General features: G+C 41.0%; 1 long non-coding RNA gene across 6 annotated transcripts in view; it reads left to right on the forward strand.

The window, feature by feature from the left end:
- The first annotated feature begins 11,592 nt into the window (after positions 1-11,592).
- LOC308470671 overlaps positions 11,593-18,663 on the forward strand; it is a 63,828-nt gene continuing 56,757 nt past the window's right edge. For all 6 annotated transcript variants that reach the window (XR_013982528.1, XR_013982529.1, XR_013982530.1 and 3 more), the window contains exons 1-2: positions 11,593-11,811; positions 13,589-13,747. This is a non-coding gene — a long non-coding RNA (uncharacterized lncRNA). The remainder of the gene's footprint in view (positions 11,812-13,588; positions 13,748-18,663) is intronic.

Consider the following 18,663-nt stretch of genomic DNA (forward strand, 5'->3'; position numbering starts at 1 on the left):
AGGAAGTTAGGAGGTGACCCTTGTAGATTCCATTAAGTTCCCCTACTTTTTCTCTGATAATCTGAGTAATAATTTGGGACAATAGTCCAAGCCACTGCTTCCCAAAGTTGGGGGCAAATAAATAAATAAATAAATAAATAAATAAATAAATAAATGGGCAAAGGAAGTGGTCACTCCATTTGACATCAGTAAAGCTTTGGGGTAGCAACTCCAGCACCAATTCAACATATGTACCTTGACTTCACACAACAAATATATAATAGGATCCTATGGACCATGGACATGGTGAATTACATAAAGCCCCATAAATATTGCAATTACTAAGGTCTATTGGGTTATGGAATCATTGAGGGAATGACCATCCTCAAGCATTGTTGCTAAGGCTCAGGAACAGGGTAATTTGAGAAGACCCAGAATAGAAATTTGTTCATTGTGTTTACCACTCTGGATAAAATAAATTTGACTATATTGTACTAACGCACTGGATGAAATGCAAACTTATGTAATGATGTGGCATTATGTTGTAGAAGGCTCAAGTATAAAATGCAATACAATTATGTGATCTGTAGGGTGTTTAAAATTTGTGATGCACAGAATGCAAATTGTGTAGCTTTTGCATTCTTCTTGAGCAGAAACTGTCAGCATGCCTTTAGCCTTCTGTGTTGGTTTGATGGCAGTTCATAAGAAATGTGGGGGGGGGGTGACAGAGTATGTTCCATCTGAAGCAGAGTATATACAGAGCACCAGCTGAGTTGATACAAAACATTTGATACAGAACTGAAACCTGTGCCTGTAGTTTGGAGAGAGCTCTTCTAGAGCATAAGCGATTAAGTACTTTAGGTGGCAAAATGGCCCTAAGCACACTTTGGACATGCATCAGAAAGCTGTCCATAGCACACACCCTCAAGTGTTTACTGACATATATCTTTCACACTTTGTTTACTCAAGGAAATATTGGAATTGTACCATTGTAACTCAGCTGTGATGTGAAGAAGGAACTAAGCAGTCTCTAAGCTGACTCTGAGCAGTTTTTAAAGCATGGCAAGGAGTACATTTCTGCTGCTGCACAGCATAACATTTTTTTCCAAAGTTTGAGCATAACATTTTTTTCAAAGTTTTTTTCATCCCCAAGGAAGAGGAGCACCCGGAGAAGCTGTTGAGCTTTGGAGTTTCAAAGTCAGGAGATGAAAGACTGCCAGGTCAGAGTAAGACCTGAGAGGATACAACAGTTGCTCATGAGGCAGAATGGTGACCTTTAGAATAACAGCATATCTTCCATATGCTAACAGCTGAAGGAGGCTTTAAGAAACTTCTTCCTCTAATTAGATAAAATAAGAATATCCACACACTGCCTCTTGACTTCTAAAAAGATCCCAAGACTCAATTTGCATCTGTAGTAAATTCCTTTCCCTTTCTTCACCCTTTAAATCCTTTTTCTTTGCCTTCTTGGAAGTACCTGTTAGCAATGCATCATAAGCAGTTTTGCAGCTTGGGAGCTGAAGCCTCTCTCTCTTATTGAGATTAGGGGCCCGAATCTCTGTGCACCTTCTGTAAATTCTAGCGCCAATGATACTCTTCGAAGAGCACACAGTTCCGAAACACGATACAGAATGCCTGTTATCTCCACTTTGCACCACTGTGTTTTGCCAGTTAGAGAGTAATATTTTCCAAAGAGCTAAGCTTCAGTTTAGACACTAAAATCAAAGCTAAAACGACTTTAATCATTATCACCAGCTATAATATCCTTCTAGTAAAAGCAAAGGTTTCCTACTCTGGCCTTTGGTAATTTAACCAAAGTGCAGGAGTTTCCAGTTTCCTCTGTTTCTGACGTTCAGGCTCAAATACATAGCATATCCAGACAGTCCCATCTCACATATAAAATGCTGTTTCTGAAAACGAGATTTTTTTAAAGGAGCTGATTGATGTTTAAGGGTATACTAATAATTTCCTGAATGCAGAGTGACAAGGTAAGTTGCCCTCTGTATGCCTTTTAACTTTTCCAGCCTAGCAAACTACGTCTGCCTTTCCTCTGTAGACTTTCTGACTGTTCTGCAGTTGATAAATTAGTATGTCCTGTCTGCAAAAAATAAGATAAAAAATAGTACAGTGATAGAGCACAGGCTTTGTATGTGGAAAGGCCCTGCACAAAAGAGAAACCACCCTTAGAAGGGAACTCAATTTGGCATAAAAAATTATGCTCCTATCCTGGGACCAGCATTTCCTTTACAAGCACATCTCCAAGGAGCACATTCAGTCGAGCTATTTTTACCGATGTCATTTTCACTGCTCCCCAGGGTTAGGTTTCAGCCATAAGAAGCTTATTTTTCGCTGACATGTTATTACTTGTGGTGGGTGTTTGGAGCTCTCAAGAGAGTGAGTGCAGCATGTGTCCATCAGCTGTGGAGGGAATATGATCTGGGCCAAATATAAGAACTCTGGGATTTATGCATTTGTTTTACGCGTTACAGGTTCATTTAAAGAAATGATACCCTCACATAGACCATCTATAGTGCTTACAGACTTCTCCCTTGAATAGATATTGCTGTTGCAGTATAATGCACAGGGCCTTCTTTGGTCAGAAGCCTTTTAATATGTGTACCATGAATGATGGCTGCTTTCCTGCCTGCCTGAGGGGAAAAAATGAATAGCCTTCATTTCAGATTGATCATGAAGATAGGCAGGTAAAAAAAGACCTTTGAAGGCTCCTTTCGCATCCGCTATTCATTAAGAGTGAGCGCATTAAGAAAACGTGTTGTTTAGAAACACTGCTCGATCATCACCTCTCAGAAATAAAGTAGATTTGATTTCTTTGAATGGAAAGGGCTGAAACTGCTCTTGCTGCAATCTTTCAAAGAGAGCCATTGCTGACAAGAGATTATTGTTCACATTTTTTTAGGTGATTAGGAAACATAATATTGCAGTAGTAGCTAGTTCACTCCTTATCTCCCATAATCAAGGGTCTTGGCTATCATAAGTGTTTGGTGTAACATTTGGTGAATTCATTATGAACAAGTTTCTTTGTATGCCACTTTTAGGACCCAGCTGCTGTCTCCCTTGTCTAGGGATACGGGTTTTTTGGTTTTGATACATATTTAAATGTGAATCTACCTAATTCGCTCCTCTGAAAACAGTACACAAACAAAAACATGGCTATCCTTTTAAATTTCTGCTTCACTGAATTTTGGGATCAGGTTCTTTTAACAAAAAAAAAAGTGTCCAAAAGTACATAAATTAGGGCAGGGGCTCCCAAGCTTCTCTCGGGTGTTCTGTGCCGTGTCAACATTAAACTGTCCTCTGGATTCTTCATTGTATTTATTTTACATCTTTTACTTCTTATATTATATTTTATTGCATTGCAGAATTTTATGGAATTCAAATGGTAATACAATATAAGAAATGAAAGAAGCAATTAAAATACAGTTAACCCTACAGCATCTAAATACAGTGCATTACAAATGCTACAGCAGGAATAATGATGATAATGATGATGATGATGATCTTAATACCCTCAGCAATTTTCAAGTGGGGGTGGAGTTTGGGAACCACTAAAGAAGGCTGATCGCCGAAGAATTGATGCTTTTGAATTATGGTGCTGGAGGAGACTCTTGAGAGTCCCATGGACTACAAGAAGATCAAACGCATCCATTCTTAAGGAAATTAGCCCTGAGTGCTCACTGGAAGGACAGATCCTGAAGCTGAGGCTCCAATACTTTGGCCACCTCATGAGAAGAGAAGACTCCCTGGAAAAGACCCTGATGTTGGGAAAGATTGAGGGCACAAGGAGAAGGGGACGACAGAGGACAAGATGGTTGGACAGTGTTCTCGAAGCTTCAAACATGAGTCTGACCAAACTGCGGGAGGCAGTGGAAGACAGGAGTGCCTGGCGTGCTCTGGTCCATGGGGTCACGAAGAGTCGGACACGACTAAACGACTGAACAACAACAACAACAAATTATGGGACAGTACGCATAAGAACTCATATCTTAGTGAAATGCATTATATTAAATGCATTCTATTATGTACCGTTTCTTTTAAAATGTGTGTATTAGGTAAAATTGCATACAAAAATGTGCACATTAGAAGAAATTGCACTAAAATGTTGATGAATTTTCATTACAATTTTTTTTTATCACAAACTGATGTGGTAAACTAAACTTAAGAGCAGAAAAATGAAAATGACAGATTTGTTCATCCTACCCCATGCTTTTTGCTGTTGGTTTTTAAGGGCTGGTTAATGTGTGCTGCCACCTAAGAGGGGAAGAACTGGAAAGTGGACATGGCTGCCTGAGAGTCTAAACTCACTAAATCTCAAGACAGTGTATAGAGAATTGTCATCCTCCCCGCCCCCCCTGCAGCCAAAAGATTCTGCAAAGGTTTTAAGGCAAAGACCCAAGATCCACTTTGAGGAGGGAGGACTTCAACTGAAAAGGAGCTTCTTTATATTTTGCCATAGGGCAACTCATGCAAGCCTCCTTTATAACATCCAAATATGGATGTTAAGACTTAAATAATGGCATTACCGGGGGGGGGGGGGGAGTTGTTTAACCTCTCATCAGATGGGGCCTCTGATGTTTGCACAACCACATAGTCCAAAATCACAATGGTAGCTATAGCATATCATAGCTTTCCCCAAACCCTATCCTTTCCACACTCCGTTCTCAGGCTATTCCACTCAGCCTTGACATCTGCTCCTTGTTCTTTATGGGCAAGCAGTCAGCATACATCACAATGTGATTTTTCAGAAATAGTTTTATATTCTCAGACTCTGGGACCAATACAGCTTATTATGTGGTGAAGCCTAATGTGATGTAAAGTAATTTGAACAACGCTATCAGGCTGAAAATAGGAAATAAGCATACATTTATATATGTCCTTATCTCCTTTTTTCAGGATAATCTCCTATGGCAGTATTTGAGAAAGAATAAATTTTAAAGTTACATGTTGCCATGCAGTCAGCATTAAATTAAATACCCAATTTATACCAACACTTCTGGTTACAGTCATTCACCATTTGAGTAAATATTTCCAAATGTTTGACAGAAACTTGCAAATTTATTTATTTATTAAAGGAAAAGAAAGAAACTTGCAAAATGTAATATTCTTCCCAGATAATCTCCAAATTAAGTACTCAAAAACCCCATTTTGTATAAATACTGCTGAAATAACTGAGATGAGTTCTGCTTCCTTCAGGCCTAAGGATGTTAGCATTTCTCAGTTACTTTCTTTTCTTCCAGATCATGCCACTGAATTGCCATCAGACCCTTAATTTCTGAGCCTGAGAAAAACCGGGCAGGGAGGGATTTATCTTAAGTAGAATCCTACATTATTTTCATCTCTTTCCAAGTCTACAGATTGAGAAATGCTAACTTTTACGTAACTTGTACAACCTGTGTCTTTCCCTGTAAATCCTCTTTAGTTTTTTTTAACCGGTTACCCTCCTGAAACGTTAAAATTCCAATTTTAGCTGATTTTTAACGCAGCAATAGTGCTTAAGATCGGGCTTGTTTCTAGGGGCAGCCATGTGTCCTACTTTACAGAGGACGGTCTTCTATAAAGGGGACAGCTGAGGACAACCCTCTCTCTGAAGGGTTCATTGGTCCGAAACTGTTTTAAAAGCAAATAACTGTAAGAAGGGAGAACAGGAGCCTTGGTGTTGCCCAGAAATAATTTGCACTCAGATAGCAAACAAGCAGGCACCTGGGTCACTTGCTCACAGTTTATCCAATTATGGTGAGATGTATAATTTAATTTAAAAAGTTGAATTTGTAATCATTTTTAGACTGGCTTCCATACAGGCGGTGAACATTTTGCACTCGTCCAATTAATGTGTGGCCGCTGACAAACAGGTCCATTTGGACACGGAAGAAGGCAGAACAGGGGATGGAATGGGGGTGTAGCAGAGCTGAATGGGGCAGAGTGGAGACTGAGGTCCAGCGCCGAGGGCCTTCTGGCGGTTCCCTCATTGCGAGAAGCAAAGCTACAGGGAACCAGGCAGAGGGCCTTCTCGGTAGTGGCACCCGCCCTGTGGAACGCCCTCCCATCAGATGTCAAAGCAATAAACAACTACCTGACATTCAGAAGAAATCTTAAGGCAGCCCTGTTCAGGGAAGTTTTTAATGTGTGACATCTTAGTGTATTTTTTGTCTTTGTGGAAGCCGCCCAGAGTGGCTGGGGAAACCCAGCCAGATGGGCGGGGTACAAATAAATAAATAAATAAATAAATAAATAAATAAATATGCATGCTCCGTTGACGCATATGGGGGCCAGGAATGGAACCCCCATGCCAAATGGTTGCTGACTATACATATAAATCAGGATATGCAAATTTTACCCAAATCGGTGTCTTCTTTTGACTGCTTTTTCTTTTTGTGTGTTCTAGACAGGCCCCCATTCCCCCCCCCCAAAAAACCCCACACACATAGAGTTTATGTTGTGATGTACATTAGAAGGCCATTTGTTTTATGTGATCAACAAATAAAAAGTTATGCAAGCTTTCAATGCTACATGAAGAGGGGGCATGTGTTCAAAATCTCTGAAAATATTCCCACGGAAATGGGCAAGCTGCTCTGCGAGACATTTTAGCAGTTGGTAGATAGCCTGACCTATAAATGCATGAAGTGTTGCTTTCAATTAGCACGTCGTGTTTGCCTTTGTCTGCTCATTGTTGTAAGGCTGACAAGGATCACAGGCCATGCATTCTCTGGCTATGTTTGTGTTGTGAATCAGCCAAAGGCATTCCTTTTGGAATAGATTCTACACACATTGAGAAGGCCTAATCCAGACATAAGGCCATTGGGATTGTTTGAGGATATTTGTAATGCCTCGCTATCTATTAAAGAGGGAGTTATTCGCATAACAAGGACGTTTCGCACTCCAGTGTTTGGCTTCCAGCATAATACAAAGTATCCAGATTGTTTTCTCTACAATGTGGGTACAGGCAGTGCAGGCTGGAGGCATTCATCCTGTCCACTGAGCTCAACTGCAACTGTTTGTCATCTCTTTCCCATTGTGGACTAAGCAGATCCATGTAATGTTTTGGGGCATATCTGACTTCAGAAACAGGTTTGCAGTTTTCTCCTCAGTTTGCTACCAGTGGTGCTTTACATTTTTAAATTCTGAAACAGAAACAGAGTATTACATCCTTTAGGGACACGGGTGGCGCTGTGGGTTAAACCACAGAGCCTAGGGCTTGCCAATCAGAAGGTCGGCGGTTCGAATTCCCGCGACGGGGTGAGCTCCTGTTGCTCGGTCCCTGCTCCTGCCAACCTAGCAGTTCAAAAGCACATCAAAGTGCAAGTAGATAAATAGGTACCGCTCCGGCGGGAAGGTAAACGGCGTTTCCGTGCACTGCTCTGGTTCGCCAGAAGCAGCTTGTATTTTATTATATTACAATTTGAATTTTGTTCTATGTGGTACATGCAATTTGGAAGAATTCAGAAATAACACTTGTTAACGCATACTTTATTTGGAACCATTTACAGTTTTTGTCAAACACTGCTTTTCTGCCCAACACTGATTTTCTGTAACTATATTTTTAAAATCATACAACAGAAAGGCACAAAAGAAAGTAAAAAAGCTGACAGAGGTAATCATCTGGTAGATACACCCCAACCAACAAATAGTTTAAAAAGAGATTTTTTAAAGTTCATTTTGAAAACTGACATGCTTCCTATGCTTGAGCTGCAAACTCAGATCCAACTATGTCATGTATTCCACAGCTAGTCCCTCCCCACAGCCCACTATTAAGTGTCACCCACAGATTGAAGGCCTACCTAAGAAGTCAAGGTGAATATTACCCCTGGACATAAGTATCCAAATTCAAATTGTAAACCATCTTATGTAGCATACTTCTCTTCTGGATGTGATTTTGCAACACTGGAAAAGAAGAGATGCAGGGTCACCAAAAACTGTGCTGAGAATCTAGACTCCTCCCTCTTTCCGAACTGTCACCTGGCAGCAGCCATTACATCAGGCTGTAATAGAGGAAGGAAGAAAAGTGATGCAAGGCCATCATCAGATTTGCTGTAAACCCATGCTCCTTCCTTCCTCGTCATTTGACGGCAACCATTCCAATGACACAGCTGAAAAGCCAGCCATGTTTGGCTCCTCCCCTCCTTGAACTTTTCTACCCCAGCTGGTCATTAAAAGAACTTGTAATTAAGAACTTGTGCTTGAGTTTGCTTATTTCCACCTCTCTCTCAATCTCATGGGGTTTTTTTAGATTGCAAGCCTGAAGGCAGGGCATCTCTCATCAGTAGTGACCTGGAAGACTTGCTGAGCTAAAGAGTGTGATCCAAAATTCTTCAGACAAATAAGCAATCAATAATTTAATCAGAAAGTATGTGGACAAATAAAAACTCCTCCATTCACTTCATTTAACAGTTGAAAAGGTGAGGTCCTAACTGCTTTGAAATTAGGAGCAAAGTTCTTTTTACATCATCAGAACAGCTAAAATAAAAAAACCTGGGAAGCGGGAGTAAATTGGGTGCAGGAAAATAAAAAGAAGTGGAGTTGCCAGGTGGAAATCCCAAAGAAAATGGGTGGTGTTCAACTATATTTTACTCAGAGTAGACCCAGCAAGAACATAACTAAGTTAAAACTATTAATTTCTACAGGTCTACTCTGAGTAAAACTTAGTTGACTACAACCAGTGCTTTTTCTGGTAAAAATAAATAAATGAGGTGCTGGTACTTGTAAAGTAACATGGGTGGCAGCACATAATGGCTGCCATGGGCAACAAAAAGGAAGTGCTTGTATCACCACAAAAAAGCACTGAATACAACACTATACCTTTAAGGGCCTAGTTCCATGGTCACTGACTAAGAACATGCCATATTTCTTCCTCAGGACTGAGAGGCAATTTAAGGGAAGGGATGGCAGTAATGGAAAGAGGAGCCTAGTTTGCTGTGTTCAAGTCCCATGTTGAGGTATCTCTCTCACACACAAAAAGTAGAATTATGGCATTTGTGTGCCTCCTATTCCTTATGATACTGCTCTGAAATTTTGACTTGAGGCTTTGGCCTGCCTCCGATTTAGCCGAGGCATTAATGTGTTTCTAAAAACATTCCCTGCGGGATTTGCAGCTTTATAGAATCGTGCTCAACCATGTTTTCCGTATTAGCAGAAATGCCTCCAGGGATCATCTTTTTCCAACAGCATCCTTGGACTTCAGCCGCTGTCCTGTAACCAGAGAATGCTCAGGAATCTTGGCGCTGGGTAAACAAAAACAAAACAAAAAAGTACTGGAGCCATCCTGCTCCCAAGCTGAATGTCTCCTCTCTACACACTTCTGTTAGGATTCTTCCAGGCTCTGCACCACGAAGATGGTAAGGCTAGATTTTTCTCTGCTTAAAATATATATATATTTTTTACCCTGCAGAGATAGTAGTGTTGGGTTAGATTAACCTTTTTTAAAAAGGACTTTTTGTATTCCTTTTGCCAGGATGTTGTGGTGCTTAATTGGGGCATCCTCGATGAAATCTCCTCTAACAAGAGTTAGTGTTGCAAGAAAAGTAGGACTGAAAGCATTAAATTGACTTAATCAGGAAACACTGTGATGTTCTAAGCTTTGTTCTTTAACGAATTGTTGGTTAACCATGAGTGTTAACTGTTAACCACTTGGGCACACTCGTGGGCATGGGCACAAGCACAGCAGATGATGTGTGTACCATTTCGCTGGGTTTGGGATTTTGAACCAGGCACCGATGACATGTGAGAGTAACATCAGTCACAGAATGAGAGAGACCAAAAAACATCATCCTGATGAAGACAGAGGTAACATCAGGGAAATGGAAATATAGAAGGAGCGACTTCAAATAATTCACCATAGCTGGGAGGGTTAATAAACTTCTCCTGTCTCTCTAGCCAGCAGCAGGTATTTGGACACAGGGTCTCAAAAGGACAGGATGAGGCTCAGACATGCTCACGCCTCATACATCAAAACAGCTGAAGGGTTCCTGTTACACAGCTGGTGAGTAATATGACAAGGCTGAGAAGTTCGTGCTGGGGGTCGGGGGAGAGCGGAGAAAGGGGCTTAAGGCAGAAGCACAGCAAAAAGTAGAACAGGAGTGCAATAAGAGCAAGACTGTGTGATCTAAAAACTGCCATCGGACGTTTTCCATCTCTGCTGTTTAGTACACAATGAAATTATATACATTTCAGGATAAAGGTGGATTGACTTGGCTCCTAAACATTGTCTCTGGATTCAGCTCATTAATAAAAAAATGGAATTTCCCCATGCTTGAATCTTTGATGTACCCATATTTCATGGTTCTTAGATTCTTGGAGATAAGGCAGAACACCTGAGGGAGAGTGTGCTCTCCATTTTTTTCTCCAACCTCCTTTTAAATTTCTTACACTTTATTTGTGAGAAAATTCTCATTCAGTCAAAAATGTCCAAACCAAGGGTTCATGGGTGGGCATCCTTCAATGATAGTTTAAGGGGAATAATAATGTATAGGGATTTATGGAGATGAGAAGAAAAGATGCATACAGGATGTGCTTAAGATGATATATTGCAGAAACATGTGGACAGACCACCCTATAGACCATAGGAAGCCCCACACAGCTGCTCCTGTTTCTAAACTTTGAGGTAGGGGTGGAGAACCTTTTTTTTTTCTCCTGGGAAGTGCACATTCTGAGAGTGAATCCGTCGGAGGATGCATGGGCCTGAGCCATAAATGGATGGAGTAGCTCCTTTTGTCTCGTTCTTTCTCTCCCACCCCTCTCTCTCTGCCACCCATTTCTTCCCATTCACCTGCATGAAATTAGTCCAAGTGCCACCCCTGCTTTAAGGAAGCTCTACACATTTTCAGACTGTTTCTTCATCTAGGAGGTTCTTGTCTAGAAGCCTCTAATGGTTTGCATATCCCAGTGGCATAGTTATTGATGGTGGTGCAGGCTGCCAAACATCTCTACAGAGGCTCAGCAATGCTGAGCCAACATCAGCATCAATGAGTTCTCCCCACTTCTTGACCACTGCATGCATAAAATCTGCCCCCGCACAGTGTGGTGCTGCGGCAACCAGTTCTTGAGCACATTGCTGTTGCTTCTCATTGAAACAGTAAAGACCTCTTAGCTCTCTTCTGATAATCTGATTAAACATCTCCTTCCTTAATTTCAGTTGATTGTGAGGACTTAATCTTGGACAAGTTGACAGGTGTGTATCATACATTGCCATGCCAGTCAAATGCAGGTTTCCGGGACCTAGATCTATCTTTCCATCATCTGCTCTTTATTTCCCTTGAGTTCTTTGAACTGGTTGCTATTTTTCTTGCAGGAGAGATCATGTCCGCTATTGAATTAAATACTACAGCTGCTCCTGGTTGGCCTGCCCTTTGTGCACAAAAACCCAAAGCACTTTGATCTTCTTAATCACATTTATATTGCAGTTGTTCTTCCTTCCCTTTCTCCTGCTTGCATTTATACATAATTTGTGCCCTAGATTATTTCCTACCTTCTTATCTTTATTTTTTGCCGTGTCTTTTATCACCAGTTTATACCGCATATGTTTTATACATATTACATCACAATACCAGAAGAAGTGGCTAAGTAATTGATCTTACTATTTTGTTATTGGTCTTGTAATAGCTTGAAGAAATCTGGTTCCATAGTGAGAAGCTGGAAGGGAACACTGCAGTGCGGTTGTGGCTGATGCCCATTGGGACTTGTAGGGCAGAAGGTTGGAAGTCCAACAGTATTTGGAGCCTGCGCCAATTCTAGTTTTGTCCCCAACCTGCTCCCTGCTGAATTCTACAAGGGCAACACTGACACTGAAGAAGCTGATGGGCAGTGCTACTCCTTGGACTGGGTGTAAGTAGGAAGGCAGGAAGATAGAGGCTGAATGATACCAGACTGAGGACTCATTCACTGTTACCTTTTGTCCCAAGCTTTTTAGGTAGAGGTCTGCATTTTCCCAGTCCATATCCAACTGCTTTCCCCACTCTGCTGCTTTCTCCAGGAAAATCTGCTCTTTAACGTTGAATAAGAACAAACAGCAATACAGGGTTTCTGTGAATTGTCATTTGCTCCAATTTGGTGGTAAAGAGTAGGCTTTTGCAGGGAAAGAGTAGGTTTTCGTGGGGAAATCGCTGAGGCAAAGAAGAAGAAGACAGGAAGTTTTGAAGCATAAACCTGTGTCTAGAAATGCAGAGCAAATAAAGTATGGCTGAGCCCTTAGGTTGGTGGAGCAGTTCTTTCTTCCCCTAATGGTCCAGCCTCCAGTGCTGCTGTGTGTTGCCTACTTTTTGTTTAAAGGCTACAGCCCTCAAAAATAGGTGGCTTGCGTCAATAACAGAGGTGGTAAAAGTTAAACAGAAAGGTATCCCACATCACCTGTAGGACTTATTGCTGGTCAGGTACAGAAGCAACTTGCTGCTCAAGTGTAAGGAATATCCACTCACTCCTTCATAAGGTAATCTTAACAGGCACACTTCTTGCATGGAAAACTGGAACCCATGTCACTCTTTTCTGTCAGCACTGTTACAAGAGTAGAGCTGCTCTCAGGACAGCCTTGGGTGCATCACATTGATTGCCTCTATTTTTAAACCTTCACCCAGTAATGTTCCTTTATGGACATTCGGGACCCATGTTTTTCCTGAGATCAGTTACCTTTGCATCAGCACTTACCAGCTGGTGGACAGACTTGAGTACAGAAATAGGGTGTCAATGCCGAGCGACTCCTGTCCTCCATGTATGGCAATGAAATCTGTTTTCCATCCTGCCCTCCTTAATGTTTCACTTGAACCTGATAATCCATTTGCAAGCTCTTCCACGCAAATGCACAACCATATGAGACTACCCACTATTCAGCCCCAAGTGACTTTCATGTGGAAATACTATTTACAATATGAAGGAAATGGTTGGGTTTCCCCCCACAATTTGAAATAATCAGAAAGAAAGCCTCAAACAGAATCACATGCCAAGGAGCTAAGGAGATTAACATTCTCAGGGGAGCTATGAAGATCATATACCAACCACAGCAGCATCCCAGATGGCTGCTGTAACATGATTCAGAAGTGAGGAGATTTCTTTAGCTCAAAGCATGTTTCCTAAAATTTTATGAGTGTCGTTGCTGTTTAGCTATTTAAGCCATTTTCACTTTTGTACCGAAGGAGCATTCATAGCACCAAATTGAGGGTAATTCACTCGGTAATTATTTATTCCTTTTGTATCCTGCCCTTCCTCTTAAGAGCTCAGGGCAATGTACATGGCTCTCACTTTATTTTGCTTTGAAATCAGACTAACCATAGGAAGTAGATTAGGCTGGGAGAGATAGCAGCTGTCCCAATATCACTTAGTGAGTTTCACAGCAGAGTTGGAATTAGATCCCAGGTTCCAATCTAACCACTTCACCTCACATAAATCACTGACCCCAAGAAGATATGTAGAGGATATCTCTCCATCATCTCTGCTGATGGTGGAGACCGTCTGAATTGCCAATAAGCTTCTGAAGAAGAAGTCATTTGATTGGATTCTTTGTAAATTGCTTAGAGGGTTTATTTACAATTAAGTGGTATACAAATTTGGTTAATAAATAAACATTTGCATCACTACCTGACCCTGAAAAGAATCAATGTGTTATTTCCAGGTTTGAATTTGCCTGTGTTGAACTGCCTGCCTGAATGTTTCAGCATACTCTCATTGCCACCTGATTCACATGTAACACCAAGCCATACCATGAACAAACGTGCTGGCTCCCAGGGAAAAGATTGCACCTCCTGTCTTGCCACTACTGCACTGTTGTGAGGTAAGTCATAGTTTGCATTAGTGTTCCATCTGAATAATTATTTCATTACAGACAAACTACAAAGTGTAGCCATGGTTTGTTCTGTGACATTCGTGGTTTGTTGCGGGGATGGAATAAATTGCAAGCCTGGGTTCATACATAAAGCTAAGTCAAACCATGGCTTAGCTCATAGCAGCGTAGCAGCAGCAGGACCAGAGGAAGAGCAAAACAGCCATGATATTCCATCCGGAAACCTGCACGCTTGCTTGTTTGCACAAAGCCATAGTTCGGCCTAGCACTACATGCAAACTGGGCCATTTCCATTCACCTTCTCTTGAGCATTTTGAACTTTCCCAGTTTCCTTCCACAAAGGCTACCCAGTGACTGACATCAGAATGTGTTAGACCGTGCTGAAAGCAGTTCAGCTTGCACTAACTCAAACTCCTTGGGTTGAAAGGATTCACTTTTTGTAACGAACCATGTTTGGGGTTTGTGTTTGGAGGGGAAGGCAGAGGCACTTGAAGTACAAAATATGAAGTAGCGGAGGGGAGAGCTGAAGGGTGCGTGCAGCGGCAGTAAGATGGTGGGAAAGAGAGAGTGGAAGGAGGGTGGAGGGAATTGGCAAGGTGGAGATGGGTTTAAGATATCACGTATTACTGCTCATCAAGGTCACCCTAGGCTTCAGTTTATTGTGAAGTTGTTTTCAGTGGCAGTGTAGACACCATGCATTTAAAGTACATTCCCCACCCTAAAGAATCCTGGGAACTGTAGTTTATCAAGTGCAGAGCTCTAGTTCCCAGCATCCTTAACAAACCACAGTTCCCAGGATCCTTGAGATGTGTGCTTTGGATGTATTGAGAAGCCATTGCTTCTCAACTACATGTTCTGCCTGTTGTGAAACTCACACACTAAGGGTTTGAAAACCTACCCTGATAGTTACACCTAGACAGTGCTGTTAGCACATTATGGCTATGATACTTTTCTTTTAATTAATGGAATTACATTAATATTAATTATGCTGATATTTATTAATATTGTTTTATTGAACGATATGCATTTTAGAAATAGATATATAAATATACTATCCTTTCCCCTCATCACAAAGGGCATTTACTGAAGCAGTCAGATGACCTCTTCAGCGCTCCTTGTTTCCTCAAAGCTGCATCTATGGCAAGTGATATCTTATCATAGGCTGAAATGTCCAAGAGTCGGCAAGGACTGGACTTCCTACCCGGCCCCGGCCCCACAGTCCCCGCAAACCGTTGTGATGATGAGAATATCAGATCACGTGCATAATTGCTTAGAGACGCTGTGAAATAAACATAAAAAGGATGATAATGGTTTGCAGTTGTCATGAAAGAATTAAATAACATGTATCTGATATTGGAAGGAGGCTCACATGTGAAGTTACTCTGAATGTGTTGGATTAAAGTGCACATTAGTGACATTTGAAGTGATCCTGCTATATGGCTCCAAGCGCCTTGGTTTGGCAATGCAACCCTGTCATTTAGAATTCTGCAATATGAGTATCTTTGCATAAGGTTTATGCATCAAATCATTAAGGATGGAACGTGTTCCTATCCCATCCCCAAGAGTGTTTTTGTTGCTTTGTTTTTGCTTACAGTGAAGGAGCCGGGATACTGGGCGCAAGTTCAATGTGTGTGGGTAAAATGGCAGGTTGCCAAAGAGAGTGTCAGCAACAAGCTAATGTGTCTCAAGGGACTCTGTGTCCCTCTACTGGTAAGAGGGAAGAAAATCCCTCCCCCCTTATGCAGAATATAACAAGATGCCCCTTTTTGCCTTTGTGTATTCTGTGGACTTACATTTGCTCTGATTTTTGTTGTGGACATAACTGGCATTAAGAAGTAAACTTTGTGATTTCTGATCATTTGAATGTAGTCTGGAAGGAAGATAAATAGCAGTGTGCCTGGTCTCACTTCTGGTAGTGGCACTGCTACCGCCTTTCCATTGTCAGCAAAACACAGGCATAGTGCGGGGGATAATAATCTGAGATAAAGCAAAATTCAAACTTGAAGGCAGTGCTTTGATCTTCAATTTTCCTGGGTTGTTGTTGTTGTTAAGAATTCAAGTAGAATTTATGGTATCTTGTATTATGTGCATGGTATGGCATTTATGTGCATGGTATGGCATTTATGGTATCTTGTATTATGTGCGTTTTCTTGCTTAGGAACAGCATATTTTAGATCAATTTGCATATTATATGTGTTCCCTGGCACTTATGCTGTACACACATACTAGGCATGGCTCACTTGCTGCCATATTTCCATGTGTGAATATTTCAGTTAAATGCTTGGAAGAACCACCAAGCATCACGGAGTAGAGAACTTTAGGAAAGGGATGCCCCCACAAGGCCAATTATTCATGGTGCAATTGGGGCTCTAGAGTCTGAGCTTTCATTGGGAAAAACAACAACCCAAAGAAAGTCTCTAGCCCTTCTGGAAGGTGAGCTATTAATCAAAAAGTGCATCCTGACTAGATGTAGGGTCACAGGTTTCGTATTGCTCTGCAGAGCCGTTCAAATGGGTCCTTTCCTCCATTCTGATGAGCTGGGAAATAATCCTCTCCTGTTCTCTTTGAAGGGAACTCTGACAGTCTGGTGGTTGCAGCAGCTAAACATAGGCCTGCTTATATGTTTTCTGTGGGATTTTTGAGGGTGGTTTGGAGGCAAAAGGTGGTGGTGGAGTGGTGACAGGGAGCACATTTTGTTGCCAGAAGGGCTTTTCCTAAGTTGGGTTGCAACAGTGGCACTACCATCATACAAATAGGTAATAATAATAATAATAATAATAATAATAATAATAATAATACTGTAAACTGGTCCCCAAATGCACATTTGGGTGAAAGGTCTGAAATAGTTGAAGGCTACTGGCTCAAAGGATGCACCAGTCATGAAACTAGACTCTTAAGTTTATTGTCTCTCCAACAAAAACGGGACAAGGAAGCTTCTCACAGCCAAGATACAACTAACTCCAGTGCCATCTAGTGACTAAACTATGTAACCACACTATCCACACATGAAGCTACAAAGATGGGGAAAACTTAACTGTCACACTGCTAAAAAGTCTCAACAGATAATCTGCCTGAGCAACTCAAACAACAAGTGGGGCAAAAGCAGGATATATTAAGTAAGCTATAAGAATAAAAAATAGCTATAGGAAGGAGGCATAATAAGTGCAAAAAGTCCAGGGTTTTTTAAAAAGTAGATTTGTTATGCTAGGGCGGCAGAGCACTTTGATTATACAAACTTAAATTTATGATATGCATTTGAAACCCTCCTGTGAAATACAGTCTGTAGTCATCCAAGTCAAACCCTTGATCTGTTAAGCTCAATTTTGTCTACACTGACTGGCAACAGCAATCCAGATGGGATCCCTCCGCCCCAATCCTACCTAGAGATATGAGAGATTGAGTCTAGGGAAATTTAAACATGCAGAGCATGTGCTCTATTGAGCTACATCCCACCCCTATGATAACTAGTTACCCTCTTTTCTGCCTTTGTAATTTCTAGATTGACTTACTGTAATATGTTGCATACATGGCTGTCGCTCAAGATGATCCAGAAACCTTAAATGGCTTTAAAACGTAGCTGCCTGTAAGTTATCAACCATAGGCTATTGTAAACATGTTGTTGTTTAGTCGTTTAGTCATGTCTGACTCTTCGTGACTCCATGGACCAGAGCACGCCAGGCACTCCTGTCTTCCACGGCCTCCCGCAGTTTGGTCAGACTCATGTTTGTAGCTTCGAGAATACTGTAAACATATGATACATATTTTGGAACAACTTCATTGGTTTTCAGTTTGTTTCCAAGCTTAGTTCAGGGTGCAGTTTGTGAATTTTAAAGCTGTTCTGTTTTGAATATGATTAGTACAGAAATAGCAATAAAGAGATGGTAAATGATAGAGGCTATGAAAGACAGTAACTCGTTTCACACTTGACTTATCCAGTCTTCTGTCTCTCAAGAGCCTTAATCAAAATAGTTCTGAGCATACAGATACCTGTCTCCATGCCAACTTTGCTGGGATTTGTAATATATCCTGCAGCCCTTGCCCAGTTAAGAAGAAAACATCCAGTAACATATACTAATACAAGGTGCATTTCATATTTAGAAGCTGAATAGCAAGGAGTAACATGGGCATAGAAATACTCAGAACGAATCCTATACATTCCTTTGCACAATATAAATAACTGTCTTATTTGATCAAGCCAATACTGCATCCTCTATCTAGAACACACCTTTGCTTTCTCTGCCATTATAAAGCAATATTCTCTCATGTACTGCAAAACAAGCATATCTATGTTTTGGATATATTTCAGTACAATCCTACTGATGTCCACTGCAGTTTGTTCTGACTATCTGACATTGTATGAGCAACACAACCAAAGTTGTTCCTAATTAGTTGCCACCTTTTTTCTTGGAAAGCTACATTGCTTTTTTACAGCTGCATGACAGGCGGGATTTCAGCAAATGAACCATTACTGTGTCTGCATGCTGGGAAAACTTCACCTGCTGCAATTTGCCTTATTATACAGTTATTAATGGCAAATGATCCAACCCAGAAAAGTATTGCCAACTTTATTCCTACTCCATATTTTTTATTCTGTTCTTCTCAATATTGCTTTTTATTGCGCAGTATCAAGAAGCCATAAATTAGGACAATAATGCCTACCCACTTCAGACGGAATGGTTGTTTCACATTTATTGCAAATACTGTAAGCTGTTTACAGGCAGACTACATTAGGCTGAAAAACGCAATAACCTCAGGGGCGGGGGGAATTGTGGCATCTGAAATAACCCCTAATTTCAATTGGTGCAAGTAGCAATAAGCCTGCTGGAATATGAATAGGGTCCACCATTTTAAAATCTCGTACAGCTGTCAATGCTTCCATGATATCATGGTCCTTTTTAACAGGATAC

The sequence above is a fragment of the Podarcis pityusensis genome, assembly GCF_964106645.2.
Source record: "Podarcis pityusensis genome assembly, chromosome: 2".
Lineage (NCBI taxonomy): Eukaryota > Metazoa > Chordata > Lepidosauria > Squamata > Lacertidae > Podarcis > Podarcis pityusensis.